Raw genomic sequence first — 13,233 nt, 5'->3', positions numbered from 1 at the left:
ACCTGTTAATTAAAATGCATTGCAGGTGACTACCTCATGAAGCTGGTTGAAACAAGGTGCAAAGCTGTCATCAAGGCAAAGGGTGGCTACTTTGAAGAATCTCAAATATAAAATATCTTTTGATTTGTTTAACACTTTTTTGGTTACTACATGATTCCATTTGTTATTTCATAGTTTTGATCTCTTCACGATTACTCTACAATGTAGAAAATAGTAATACAAAATAAAAAAACTTGAATGAGTAGGTGTTCTAAAACTTTTGACAGGTAGTGTATATTACTGTAAAAATCTACTGTATAATGACTATAAAATGTACCACTAAATTAACAGCAATGGCTAACAGTGTAGTTTCATGTTATCATATGTTAAAGCATACGTGAAATATGTGACATTTCACATCTGAAATCATGTGAAAGCGTGTTTTAGGAACATATGAAGTGTTTTGAAATGTCAAAGTGTTCCAAAAACACGTTTTCACATATGAAAAGCCACATCATCACGTGACAGCTCCCCTCCTCCTCTTTCATCTGCTGTAATCCCTCTACGGTCCATGTAGTCTCTCTCTCTCTGAGAAAAGACTGAAGCTCAAGTCCTGTCCCAATGAACCACACTTGGCTGGCTCTGGAAGTTGACTGGTTTGTGAGGTCACAGATAGTTGACAGTTGTTTGATATGGTCATTGAAAGGCAGTCAGGTCTAAGCAGAGATTCACGTTGTTGCTCTTACGTTATGAAGAGAGGACATTGAGGGCGGTTGGACACTGTCTCAGAGGTGGTCTTAAGCTCTGTGGACGGGACAGTGGGATAGGCCGGAGAGTGTTTTTGGATGGGGTAGGAGCACCTCGGTTTTAGAGAAAGAAGAGGAGGAAGAGGAGAGGGGGTTGAGAGAGGACAGATCGGCAGCGGCCCCTCTTGTCTCGTGCCCTCCTCCTCCCCCACTATTTATCTTCCCCTCCGTCTCGATCACTGCCATCCTTACTCTCTCCATCCTTTCCACTGCTTCCCGAAGGTGACGATGGTGGAACTAAACGCACTGAGGGAAACCGTTCCTCATCATAGGACACCGGAAGCAGGTTCTCCTGGTGTTGTATTTATCTCTGCAAAGAGTCAGACAGTGTTAATGTGTTTAAAATGAAATATGTTGATTAAAAAAAACTGTCTTAAATCAAGAGACCGTTGCACCTCTGACACCATGTGTGAGCCTGTGACTAAGGTCACCTCATACAATCCCCCATAAGGGAAAACCCCTCAACACTAAACCATTGCTGTGGTCAACGCATCACAATGGAACAAATCAAATAGCGAGCAGATTGGAAACAACCTAGGTTTTATTAGCAGCGTGTTAGCCTAGACTCCCCCTCCTCTACTTGACACATTTATGTTAATTCAGCAATGTGGTATAAGTCATGCCCACGCTATTAACGGTTCCTTGTACCTCGTCTTTGTGACAACATATGTACAGTAATAACAATCATGTTTCCATGGCACATGGTTTATGAACTGACACACAAAACAACACTGTATTCAAAACTTAAGTTTTTCAATTTAAATGAGTATACATAATTCTTGCAACCAATAGAATGTTATGTATATGGGGGATACAAACCATCTGTTTTTTTATGCATGATGGCTCACTGTTCGTTGTTGGCATATCCTGCCTATGTTTGCCCACTTTGCCAATGAAGTAATCATTCAAATAATTGGCAACATCAAATGGTTGTGATGAATAAGCCATCTGAGTCGATGAAAGTTGGAGTTGAATTTATCTTTCTGCCCATAATTTAATTGAAAGTAATCCAATGTGTTTTCCCACTCCATCATTATTTATACAGTATCATTGATCATGGCTTCATAATAGTTTATTCTTCTGTCTGTTGAGTTTAGTCACATCATCTCTCAATTTGCAGTAAATCAGATGTGCAACCAAACTTATTAGCCACTCCTTTTTGCCCCATCTCTTTCAGCCACACAGCTTTTCAATTCCTCATCAATCCATGGAGCTTCAACAGTTCTAACAGTCAGTTTCTCAACAGGTGCCACGTTCATCAATAATTGGAAGAAGCCATTTCATAAATTTGTCAAGTGCAGCGGCTGGATGCTCCTCATTAATCACATCAGACCAACTAATATTTGTAACATCATCCACATAAGAGTCACAACAAAATAGTTTGTATGATCTCTTCTACACTATTTTAGGCCACCTTTTGAAACTTTGGCTTTCCTGGCTATAGCCTCTATATTGTGACCACTACATCCAATGGATCTGGACAAAGCTTTTGAACAAAGTGCTACAGAATTAGTACAAAAATGTGATCAAAACATGTGGATTATCTTGATCCTGTAGTGCTTGTAAACACCTGTGGTAGGTTGATTAATAACCTGAACCAGATTCCAGGCACTGGTTACAGTGAGAAGCTTCCTCTTGAGCAGACAGCTTGATGAAAGTCAGTCAATATTCAGGACCCCAAAGAAAGTAGAGCTCTCGGTTTACATCACATACAGTACCAAGCGTTTCAGACACATTATTTAGCTACTGACTGTTAGCACTTGGTGGCCTACAGCAACACCCCAAAATAATAGGCTTTAGGTGAGGCAGGTGACCCTGCAACCACAGCACTTCAATAACACTTGACAGGAGATCTTCTCTAAGCGTTACAGGGATATGGCTCTGAATATATACAGCATAATAATTTATATCTCTTCTATAGATGTTATAAACCTTGTATTGCTACTACTGTATCATCCAAGGAAATCATCTAAATGAGTCTCAAAAATAGCTAATACTGTATACGAACGTTATCTGATGTTAGCAAGTTATTGTTTTCATGAACCTTATAAAATATGGGCTATTTTCATCCCTTTCCTGGGTAGCTTCTCAGACAGACATAATATGGAAAATACCAAACAAAGCAAGAGAGAAAAAAAACATTCAGCAGTCCATTTAACCAGTTAACCACGTGCAACTGTGTGTGTCTGCTACAGGGTTGAAGCTACGAACCCATCCCTTCCAGGCTCAAGCGCTCTGGTAGCTTTCATGAACGGAATGTTATTTTCTCTTGTGGCACACAGCTTCTGGATAGTCCCTGTTGAGGAAGATGTACGTTCCTTTCAAGTTCTTGGCTCTTTCGAGAACAGCTACCTTGCCCTTTAACCTCGAACTTCACTACTATCTGCCTGGGCCTGTCACCTGGGCCGGTGTTTCAATCCTGTGTGCGCGCTCCACCTCATTCTTCCTGTGGTCCAGCTTCAGTTTCTCAGAGATAATTTCCATTACTTCATCCAGATCTCATGTGGAGATTCTGCAATTCCATCCACAACAATGTTGTTCTGCCTTGAATGTCCCTTGAGATAATCTGATTTCTCAGTCATTGTTATCATGGATTCACATACAGAACTGATGTCCTTCCTCAGTGACTTAAAGACTGCTGCCATCTTACCGTTTTCCTGTTTAAACTCATTGAGCTGACCCTGGGATAACTACAAACTCTTCTTCAGGTCCTGGACCTCTTTGGTCAGGTTGTCCATTCTTTTATGGGTTGACTCCACCAGTATTTGGACACAACACTTGAAGCTATTTTCTCATTGTTGTAACAACTGCTTGTAGAACTATTTTTGTTTGTTTAAAAGTTCCTTCACCTGTGATAGAGAGACACCAATGTCCTCGATGGTACTCCCACAGGCGTTTCTCTTTGTCATATAGCAACGTTGGCTATGCTGTTGTTCCTCGCAATTCCAGACAGGGCAGGTTGCAGGGAAGATGGAAACAGCAACAAACGGCAAGGATCTATACAGTCACAAGCCCGGAACGATCCGCAGTCCCAGCCACAAGGGCTAACCACGTCACGGGCTGCCTTCAAGCCCTCAAGGAAACCCTGCTAGCTAGATAGGCACCTAACAGTGGCAGCTAGGCTAGCTGCTACACCAAGCAGCTCGTCAGACCCTTGATCAGCAGGATGCCTGGACAGATACTATAGCAGTGGTCCCAGCAACTGTTGCCAACTGCGTCGCAGGATCCAAACTCAAAAGGTAGCTCAGGATTAAAGTTTGGGGAAGATAATTTTCACCGTGAAAAATGCACGTTTATAATAAAAGCATTACATGCATAATTGCATTTGCGGTCACTTTTGAGAAATAATGGTGTTTTCCCGCTAATAGAACATTCACGCTTATAACCTACTGCTGTGTGCGCATTGCTGCACTCAAGCTAAACGTTCAGATCTGTTGTGTCAGCCTCATTGCAAACAAAAGGTTTTTTGATGCTAGTGGTTGTGTTAATTTGGGATCTATCGCATCCCACAACTGTCCCAGACTGTGTTTGGAATATTTATTTCTTGCACAGAATATGTCAACTTTGGTACTATGGGATATAGTAGATTGGCTAGTGCTTTTGCTGTTCGTTAGGCTTACTACTCTTGTTGGCTGACGAAAAGTAAACGTGTACAGTTCTTCCAATATCTTCATTATGCACCTCGGAATTGGATAAGGACACGCGCAGTTGCGTCCCCAATGTGTCGGTCGACCCGATCACGTGATGGAGAGCCATGTGAGTGAGATGAGAGGTGTGAGTGAGATGAGAGGTGCCCTCTGAGCGGGCAGTATTTAGGGAGAAGGGCTGCAAAAGGCATTGCTTTTTTTTTTAGGGTGCATTATAGCCACACAAAGGGATGCCTATCAAGTGCTTCTCAAAGTGTGAATGAGAGACTGACGAAGTGTGTACAGTCTGCGCAAAAAACCCAAATCAGAGCTCATGCCTTTCAAGCAACTTTTTCAAATCATTAGTCTCATCATGCAGCCTTACAATGTATTAAACATATAGTCCAATGTTGGTAAAACAAATATAGTTACATTAATAACTCTAAATTAAGCATATTGGAGTACTTATTTCTTTGTTACCCGCTCAACACAGAATAGCCGCATGTGCGCACTTCCTCAAATGGTTTGGAGAAAATGTCCTTTATTTTATTCATCTTTTTTTATTGTATTTTTCATACTATAAAATAATGCCACAGAATTCTAAGCAAATCTTGTCTGCTAAATTAACTAGTGTAGCTCACACCCATATGGCATAGCCACATCAGGTCCTAAGGACAACTCTGTGTATGCTATTCTGTTCTTCTGAAATAGACCACATTTTCTTCATATCATGTTTCTTTACACCTGTCTAAAATAAACAATGGATTGACTGTGAAGGTGTAGGCTATATTACATGGATTTATTAGACTTTTTCAAATGAAGATGTTAAAGGTCTGCATCAGTGGCTTGTGTGGAAGCCAGGAGATGCTAAATGTGCTTATGTTAATTAACGGTCAATTACCGTGAGCCCGACAGATATTTGCTTGACAATCACTGACTGATGCAATTTTGTGACTGCAGCAGCCCTTGTCATGAACAGTGCTTGTGCCCATAGAAATGCTGGAAGGGGGGGCCCTGAGTGAAAAAGTTTGGGAACCCCTGCATTAGAGAGACAAAGAAGAGGGGTTTGTTTTAAATGTGCAATATGCAGGAATCACTTTGCCATTTATGGTTGCCAAAATTTGAATAGATCGCCTCTTTTCAGTTAATGTGATAAAACAAAACAGTCATTGTGTAAACCGCTGTGAAATATATTTTCCATAACATAAGTTGTATTTTCAGCTGTTTTAAACTGGTGTACAAAACCAAAAGTTTTTAATAATAAGACGCAAAAACTAAACTTAAGAACGGGAACCATAGACATAGCGCACATTGAACCGATCTACTGCTTCTTAGACTTCCTTTCAATGAGAATGACAGATCTGTAACTCACATTTCTATATGAATGTTTTCAGGTCAGCCAAAAAAAAAAAAAAAAACTCTTTGTAGCTACAGCTTTAACCAAACAAGAGAGAGAAGCAGATGGCGGGGGATGCAGCTGTCTGTTAAACACTCTGCCCTTTCTGTCTTTGTGACCACAGCACAACCACAGGCACATGTATCACAATGGTGGCGTGTGTGTGACACAACAGAGGGGAGGCATATGCGACACCTGCAGCTCTTTCCTGTGTTATGTCTCCACTGTGAGCCTCACGTTAACATTTTACCAAGGCCTAAGCTAAGGTTTATGATGTGACTTAATGCTATGAGTTACCCAACACTTTTCAGACAGTGTTACTTTGTCCCAAATCCCTGCTGATTGAGTAACCTGCTATCTAGGGAGTTTTGCCTAGCCACAGCGCTTCTGCATCAGCATGTCTTGCTCTTTGGGAGTTTTAGGCGAGGTATCTGTAAAGCACTTTGTGACAACTGCGGATGTAAAAAGTGCTTTAGAAAATACATTTGATTGATTGAAGCCAGGGCTAGAATATCTGTATCAGTCTATAGCTTAACAGTATTTCTGGAAGAGGTCGTTTCAGACAGATGAATCCAGTGTGAACCAGTATGGTTGTACAGAGCTCAGACAGCATCACAAGAAGACACAAAACCACTGAGACCTCTGTCTGTGAAGAGAGATAGAGTCAGGGCACAAAGACCACTAACATGGATTCATGTGTGTACACACATGCGCACACACACGTGCCTGCGGTGTACTTAGAAGTAGTGAAGCTACAGTCTGGGCCGCCTAAGATCCTTACGGAGACACAGTACTCTCTGCTGGGAGTCTTACCTTTCAGAGACACCTTGTCCACAAAGTACTGGACACAACAGATACCATCAAAACCATGCCAGGTTTTTTCTGCATAGAAAAGTATCGGGTGGGCAAAACCGTAAAATAAATAAAAAAATATATATTTTGTAAATATTTTTCAGGATGGAAAATGTATATACAGTGCCTTGCGAAAGTATTCGGCCCCCTTGAACTTTGCGACCTTTTGCCACATTTCAGGCTTCAAACATAAAGATATAAAACTATTTTTTTTGTGAAGAATCAACAACAAGTGGGACACAATCATGAAGTGGAACGACATTTATTGGATATTTCAAACTTTTTTAACAAATCAAAAACTGAAAAATTGGGCGTGCAAAATTATTCAGCCCCTTTACTTTCAGTGCAGCAAACTCTCTCCAGAAGTTCAGTGAGGATCTCTGAATGATCCAATGTTGACCTAAATGACTAATGATGATAAATACAATCCACCTGTGTGTAATCAAGTCTCCGTATAAATGCACCTGCACTGTGATAGTCTCAGAGGTCCGTTAAAAGCGCAGAGAGCATCATGAAGAACAAGGAACACACCAGGCAGGTCCGAGATACTGTTGCGAAGAAGTTTAAAGCCGGATTTGGATACAAAAAGATTTCCCAAGCTTTAAACATCCCAAGGAGCACTGTGCAAGCGATAATATTGAAATGGAAGGAGTATCAGACCACTGCAAATCTACCAAGACCTGGCCGTCCCTCTAAACTTTCAGCTCATACAAGGAGAAGACTGATCAGAGTTGCAGCCAAGAGGCCCATGATCACTCTGGATGAACTGCAGAGATCTACAGCTGAGGTGGGAGACTCTGTCCATAGGACAACAATCAGTCGTATATTGCCCAAATCTGGCCTTTATGGAAGAGTGGCAAGAAGAAAGCCATTTCTTAAAGATATCCATAAAAAGTGTTTTTAAAGTTTGCCACAAGCCACCTGGGAGACACACCAAACATGTGGAAGAAGGTGCTCTGGTCAGATGAAACCAAAATTGAACTTTTTGGCAACAATGCAAAATGTTATGTTTGGCGTAAAAGCAACACAGCTCATCACCCTGAACACACCATCCCCACTGTCAAACATGGTGGTGGCAGCATCATGGTTTGGGCCTGCTTTTCTTCAGCAGGGACAGGGAAGATTGTTAAAATTGATGGGAAGATGGATGGAGCCAAATACAGGACCATTCTGGAAGAAAACCTGATGGAATCTGCAAAAGACCTGAGACTGGGACGGAGATTTGTCTTCCAACAAGACATTGATCCAAAACATAAAGCAAAATCTACAATGGAATGGTTCAAAAATAAACATATCCAGGTGTTAGAATGGCCAAGTCAAAGTCCAGACCTGAATCTAATCGAGAATCTGTGGAAAGAACTGAAAACTGCTGTTCACAAATGCTCTCCATCCAACCTCACTGAGCTCGAGCTGTTTTGCAAGGAGGAATGGGAAAAAATGTCAGTCTCTCGATGTGCAAAACTGAGAGAGACATACCCCAAGTGACTTACAGCTGTAATCGCAGCAAAAGGTGGCGCTACAAAGTATTAACTTAAGGGGGCTGAATAATTTTGCACACCCAATTTTTCAGTTTTTGATTTGTTAAAGTTTGAAATATCCAATAAATGTCATTCCACTTCATGATTGTGTCCCACTTGTTGTTGATTCTTCACAAAAAAAATACAGTTTTATATCTTTATGTTTGAAGCCTGAAATGTGGCAAAAGGTCGCAAAGTTCAAAGGGGCCGAATACTTTCGCAAGGCACTGTATATATATATTTTTATTACAATTGCAAAAATAACAGTCAGGGACAATCTAAAATTTAAAAAGTATGCATTCAGGAATATGTGTTATTGCATGAGACCCCCATTGATTTTATTATAATGTTTGATACATTCAGATACAGTAGCATAAGCCATGGCCCAATGTGTAGAACTGCAGGAAATGTGCTTTAAAACGGCTAAATGTTCTCTTAGCCTCGTGGCAAAACATGTAGAATTGCAGCAAATTAGCTTTAAAACAGCTAAATTGTATCACTGTGACCAACAGCTAGGCCTCTACATTTTTTAAATCAGCATCCACATTATTGGCCACGCCAACCACCTAAGTCCCATTTTGATCCAGAAAAATCCCTGCATGCATCATGCTTGAATGCACTGAAGAGACATTTAGCAATGAAAAAAACATTTAATGCATTAATAAGCACATCTGATGATTTAGTGAGTGCTTTATAATGAGTTTTCATGTGTCACTCAATTTCAAATGGACCCATATGGCACAGGTTTTGGGTCTTCAAAGGTTTGGACCATCATAAAGAAGTTTAAGTGTACGTATCATGCTCTTCCTGTCCTTATTGTTGCGCCATCCCTGTTGTGGTTTGCGTCTGATGTGGAGTTTGTAGCTGAACCTGTCGTAGACATCTCGTTGGCCATCCACATGAGGCCTCAGGTCCACACAGAGTGCTGTCACAGGCTCTCACTCACCAAGGGTAGATCCAGGTGGGCTACAGGAAACACTGAGGGACAAACGAGCTTAGTGACTGACTGCTGTGCAACCAGGCTTTTATTTTTTTAAAGGCCCACTATGAGGTTGGCATATTACTGTGAAATTGCCAAAATCACAATAATGCCACTTTAGTGTTAAACCCGTTTGAAAAGACCGGCTGAAATTTTAGCCTGTTTTGGTAGGATGTAGTTTCGGCCTGACTGGTGACATCACCAGGCGGTAAATTAGTTAATAGAACAGTAAGAAAGCATTCCAAACCTCTGCCAATAACAGCTGGTTTCCCCTCTCCACTCAGAACACTCCCAGACAGTCTTTAAAAAATTATCTGGAAGCTTTTTGTTTCTTGTTGACCATTTTAATTGAAAACAATCACTATAAAAGGTACTTAAATCGTTACTCAGAAATGATTTGATAGCAAGATAAAAACGACTGTATTGGACTTTTAAAGGTTGAGTAAGTAAGAATTTTGTCCACAAACGTACCGACATTTATATGATATGTAAATAGTTTATGATTAGTAAACGCCATAGTGTAGTTATTTTGTTGGATACTTCTCCCTATTAGCTGAAAGCATATATTTTTTAGAGCCATTTTTTGCTATCAGGCTAGCTGTTGGGTCCGAAACAGATTCCTAAATCATGGTCATTTGTTGTGCAATGTAGACTCCTCCCTCCGAGGCACGCGTTGCTAGGCAACACTCCTTGCTGGGGCAGGCCTGCTTCCTCTGTGGATAAAGCCAGTGTGAGAAACGTGCTAACAAACATTTCTGCAATGAAACTAAATAAATACTGCACTCTGACCCAGAACACATTTGCTAGATTCATTATAGTGTTGTTAGACAAAGCAAGGAAAGTGAACTTCAATACCATGTAGCCTAGTTTTATTGGAATTTGTAACTGTTGTTTGTAAGAAATTAATATGCTAGGTTCTGACCTGACTCACTGCATCTTGAAAGTCTCTCCAAAGGGACCAGATGTTTTTAAAATGGAGAATGTATAGGTGCAAGCTCTGTTAGTGCTACTGAACACAACTCCAAAGTATTTGAACTTTAACCCTGAGGAAATGCTGATACTCATTGTCGTTGATGAGTTTTAAGCCATCTTGGTGGGTCGGGCGTGAGATGTGGTTCCCCAACACAGCGAACACCTGGCTGTGGTAGGTGGGGTTTCAGGCAGAGAAACTCTTTGGTCAGGCTACACACCAGAGGGGACTGCACATGCTCACAATCAGCCACCTCTTCCCAAGTATGTCCGACCCTTCCCCTTCTGTACAGGAGGGACAAAACATAGGAACTAAGAGAGAGAGAGAGAGAGAGAGAGGAGAGAGAGAGAGAGAGGGAAAGAGCAGTTGAAGACTAGCTGAAGTGTTTTGAACTTCAGTTACCTTTAATCTGCTTACTTGTTGGCTAAATATTACAGTAGTAACTATGGGTATGTATCATTGCCCTTAAATGCAGGAAGACACTCCCAGTCCTGTTCTGACAAGTCTCTCCATCTACGTGGTGTAATTACAGCAATGAATCTCCCAAAGAGTAAACACCTCAAGGGAAGGCTATTTTTGCTTGTTGATTTAGATATTTAGGGATTAGGGAGTGAGAGAGATACTCATACAGATCACAGAATGACACTCACACCCACAAGCAAACACATACCTGTCAGAGCAACCCGTCACGAGGTAGTACACACCCCTGGATACCACGTCAGGATATGGACAAAATGGCTGGAGGAGAGAGTCACATTGACTGGAGCAGGCAGTTCACACATTGCTGAGAGAGACATAATTATTAGTATATTTCAACTCAGAAATAAGGTAATGGCTAAAATGAAGCAGCAGGCCTTGTGGAAAATACAGTGCATTCGGACCCCTTGACTTTTCCCACAAGGCCTACTGCTTCATTGTAGTCATTAACGTATTTCTGAGGTAAAATATGCTAATATAAAATTATGTCTCTCTCAGCAATGTGTGAACTGCCTGCTCCAGTCAATGTGACTCTTTTAGTCTTTCTAAAATTGATAAAAATTGTTGTTTCTCAATCTACACACGATATCCAAAAATAAAAAAGCAAAAACAGGTTTAGATTTTTTTGCAAGGTATTAAAATAAAAAAACAGATATTACATTTGCATAAGTATTCAGACCCTTTACTCAGTACCTTGTTGAAGCACCTTTGGCAGCAATTACCTCAAGTCTTCTTGGGTATGACGCTACAAGCTTGGCAAGCCTGTATTTGGGGCGTTTCTCCTATTCTTCTCTGCTGATCCTCTCAAGCTCTGTCAGGTTGGATGGGGAGCATTGCTGCACTGCTATGTTCAGACTTGTCCAAAAGTCACATTTAAGAAGGAAGGATGGAGGCCACTGTGTTCTTGGGGACCTTGCAGAAATATTTTAGCACCCGTGCCCAAATCTGTGCCTTGACACAATCCTGTCTCGGAACTCTACGGACAATTCCTTTGACCTCATTGCTTGGTTTTTGCTCTGACATGCTCTGTCAACTGTTGGATCTTATATAGACAGGTGTGTGCCTTTCCAAATCATGTCCAATCACTTGAATTTACCACAGGTGGACTCCAATCAAGGCTGATCAATGGAAACAGGATGCACCTGGCCTCAATTTCAAGTCTCATAGCAAAGGGTCTGAATACATATGTAAATAAGGTATTTCTGTTTTAAAAAATGATACATTTGCTAAAAATACAAAAAACCTGTTCTTGCTTTGTCATTATGGGGTATGGTGTGTAGATTGATGAGGATTTGTATTTATTTAATACATTTTAGAATAAGGCTGTAACTTAACAAAATGTGGAAAAAGTCAAGGGGTCTGAATACTTTCCGAATGCACTGTATCTCTGACCGACAGTTCCATATCTGTATTCCCAGTCATGTGAAATCCTTAGATTAGGGCCTAATGAATTTATTTAAATTGACAGATTTTTCTTCTATGAATTGTAACGTAGTAAAATCTTAGAAATTGTTGCATGTTGCATCTATATTCTTCTTCTGTGTACATGTGAAGTGGGTAAAACAGTATGTAAATATTATTTAAGTGATTATGTACATAGTGCAGCAGTGTCTAAGCTGCAGGGTTGAGTACCAGGTGTTGCCGGCTAGTAACAGTGACTAAGGTTCAGAGAATGGTACTGGGCGGAGGCCGTCTATTGGTGACTATTTAACAGTCTGATGGCTTGGAGAAAGGTGTTTTTCAGTCTCTCGTTCGCAGCTTTAATGCACCTGTACTGTCTCCGCCTTCTAAATGGTAGTGGGGTGAACAGGCCGTAGCTTGGAGGAATGAGGTCCTTGACTATCTTCTTGGTCTTTCTGTTACACCAGGTGATGTAGATGTCCTGGAGAGCAGGCACATATACAGTATAGTTACAGTTCATGAGTGTGTGATATGTGGGTTGTTTTATTTTGACATTACAAAGAAAATATTTTATAAACAATGGCATGTTGCACTGAGCCTTACTGTTGGTAAATCACATCAGCGTCCGATTTTCGGCTGTTGCAGATGCACCTCCCCAGACGTCACTCCTTGACTTTAATCTACAGTCAGTTGCTTTCGCCTTACTACTCAAACGTGCCCTGTATGTACAAATGAATGGGATATTTGAGTCTCTCTCTCCCCAATTGATGTTAAAATGTACACACATGGGCAAGGGGTCGGGCACCGCAAGTTATAAGACCAGACTTTTCCATTGTTCTCTCTCTTTTCTTTTCCTGACAGTATGGTACGGTTACATAAGAAAGAAGGTTACTTAAGATTAGGTTAACATTAGCCACCTAGCTAATACTAGCGTTAGCCACCTAGCAAACATTAGCCACAACAAATTGGAATTCACAACATAGCATACTTTTTCCAAATTCGTAACAGATTGTACGAATTGCAATTCGTAACATATCATACGAATTGCAATTCGTAACATATCATACGAAATGGATGATGGCCTTCCACAAATTAATAGATACCATATGAAATGTAACATATCATACTAATAGGAGTGTCCAAGAGTTATATTTATTATGTTACGTCTACCCCTATTCAACGTGTGGAACCACAATAACCAGCATGTTGTTGAAATGCGGCCCATCGGAC

At 40.8% G+C, this 13,233-nt stretch overlaps 1 pseudogene; it reads right to left on the bottom strand.

Moving 5' to 3' along the window:
* Nucleotides 1-265: 265 nt before the first annotated feature.
* LOC112225001 lies at nucleotides 266-3,269 on the bottom strand (annotated as a pseudogene).
* Between the last annotated feature and the right edge of the window lie 9,964 nt (nucleotides 3,270-13,233).

The sequence above is a fragment of the Oncorhynchus tshawytscha genome, linkage group LG26, assembly GCF_018296145.1.
Source record: "Oncorhynchus tshawytscha isolate Ot180627B linkage group LG26, Otsh_v2.0, whole genome shotgun sequence".
Classification (NCBI taxonomy): domain Eukaryota; kingdom Metazoa; phylum Chordata; class Actinopteri; order Salmoniformes; family Salmonidae; genus Oncorhynchus; species Oncorhynchus tshawytscha.
Note: the sequence above shows the minus strand (reverse complement) of the source record. Positions and strands in the feature narration are given on the sequence as shown.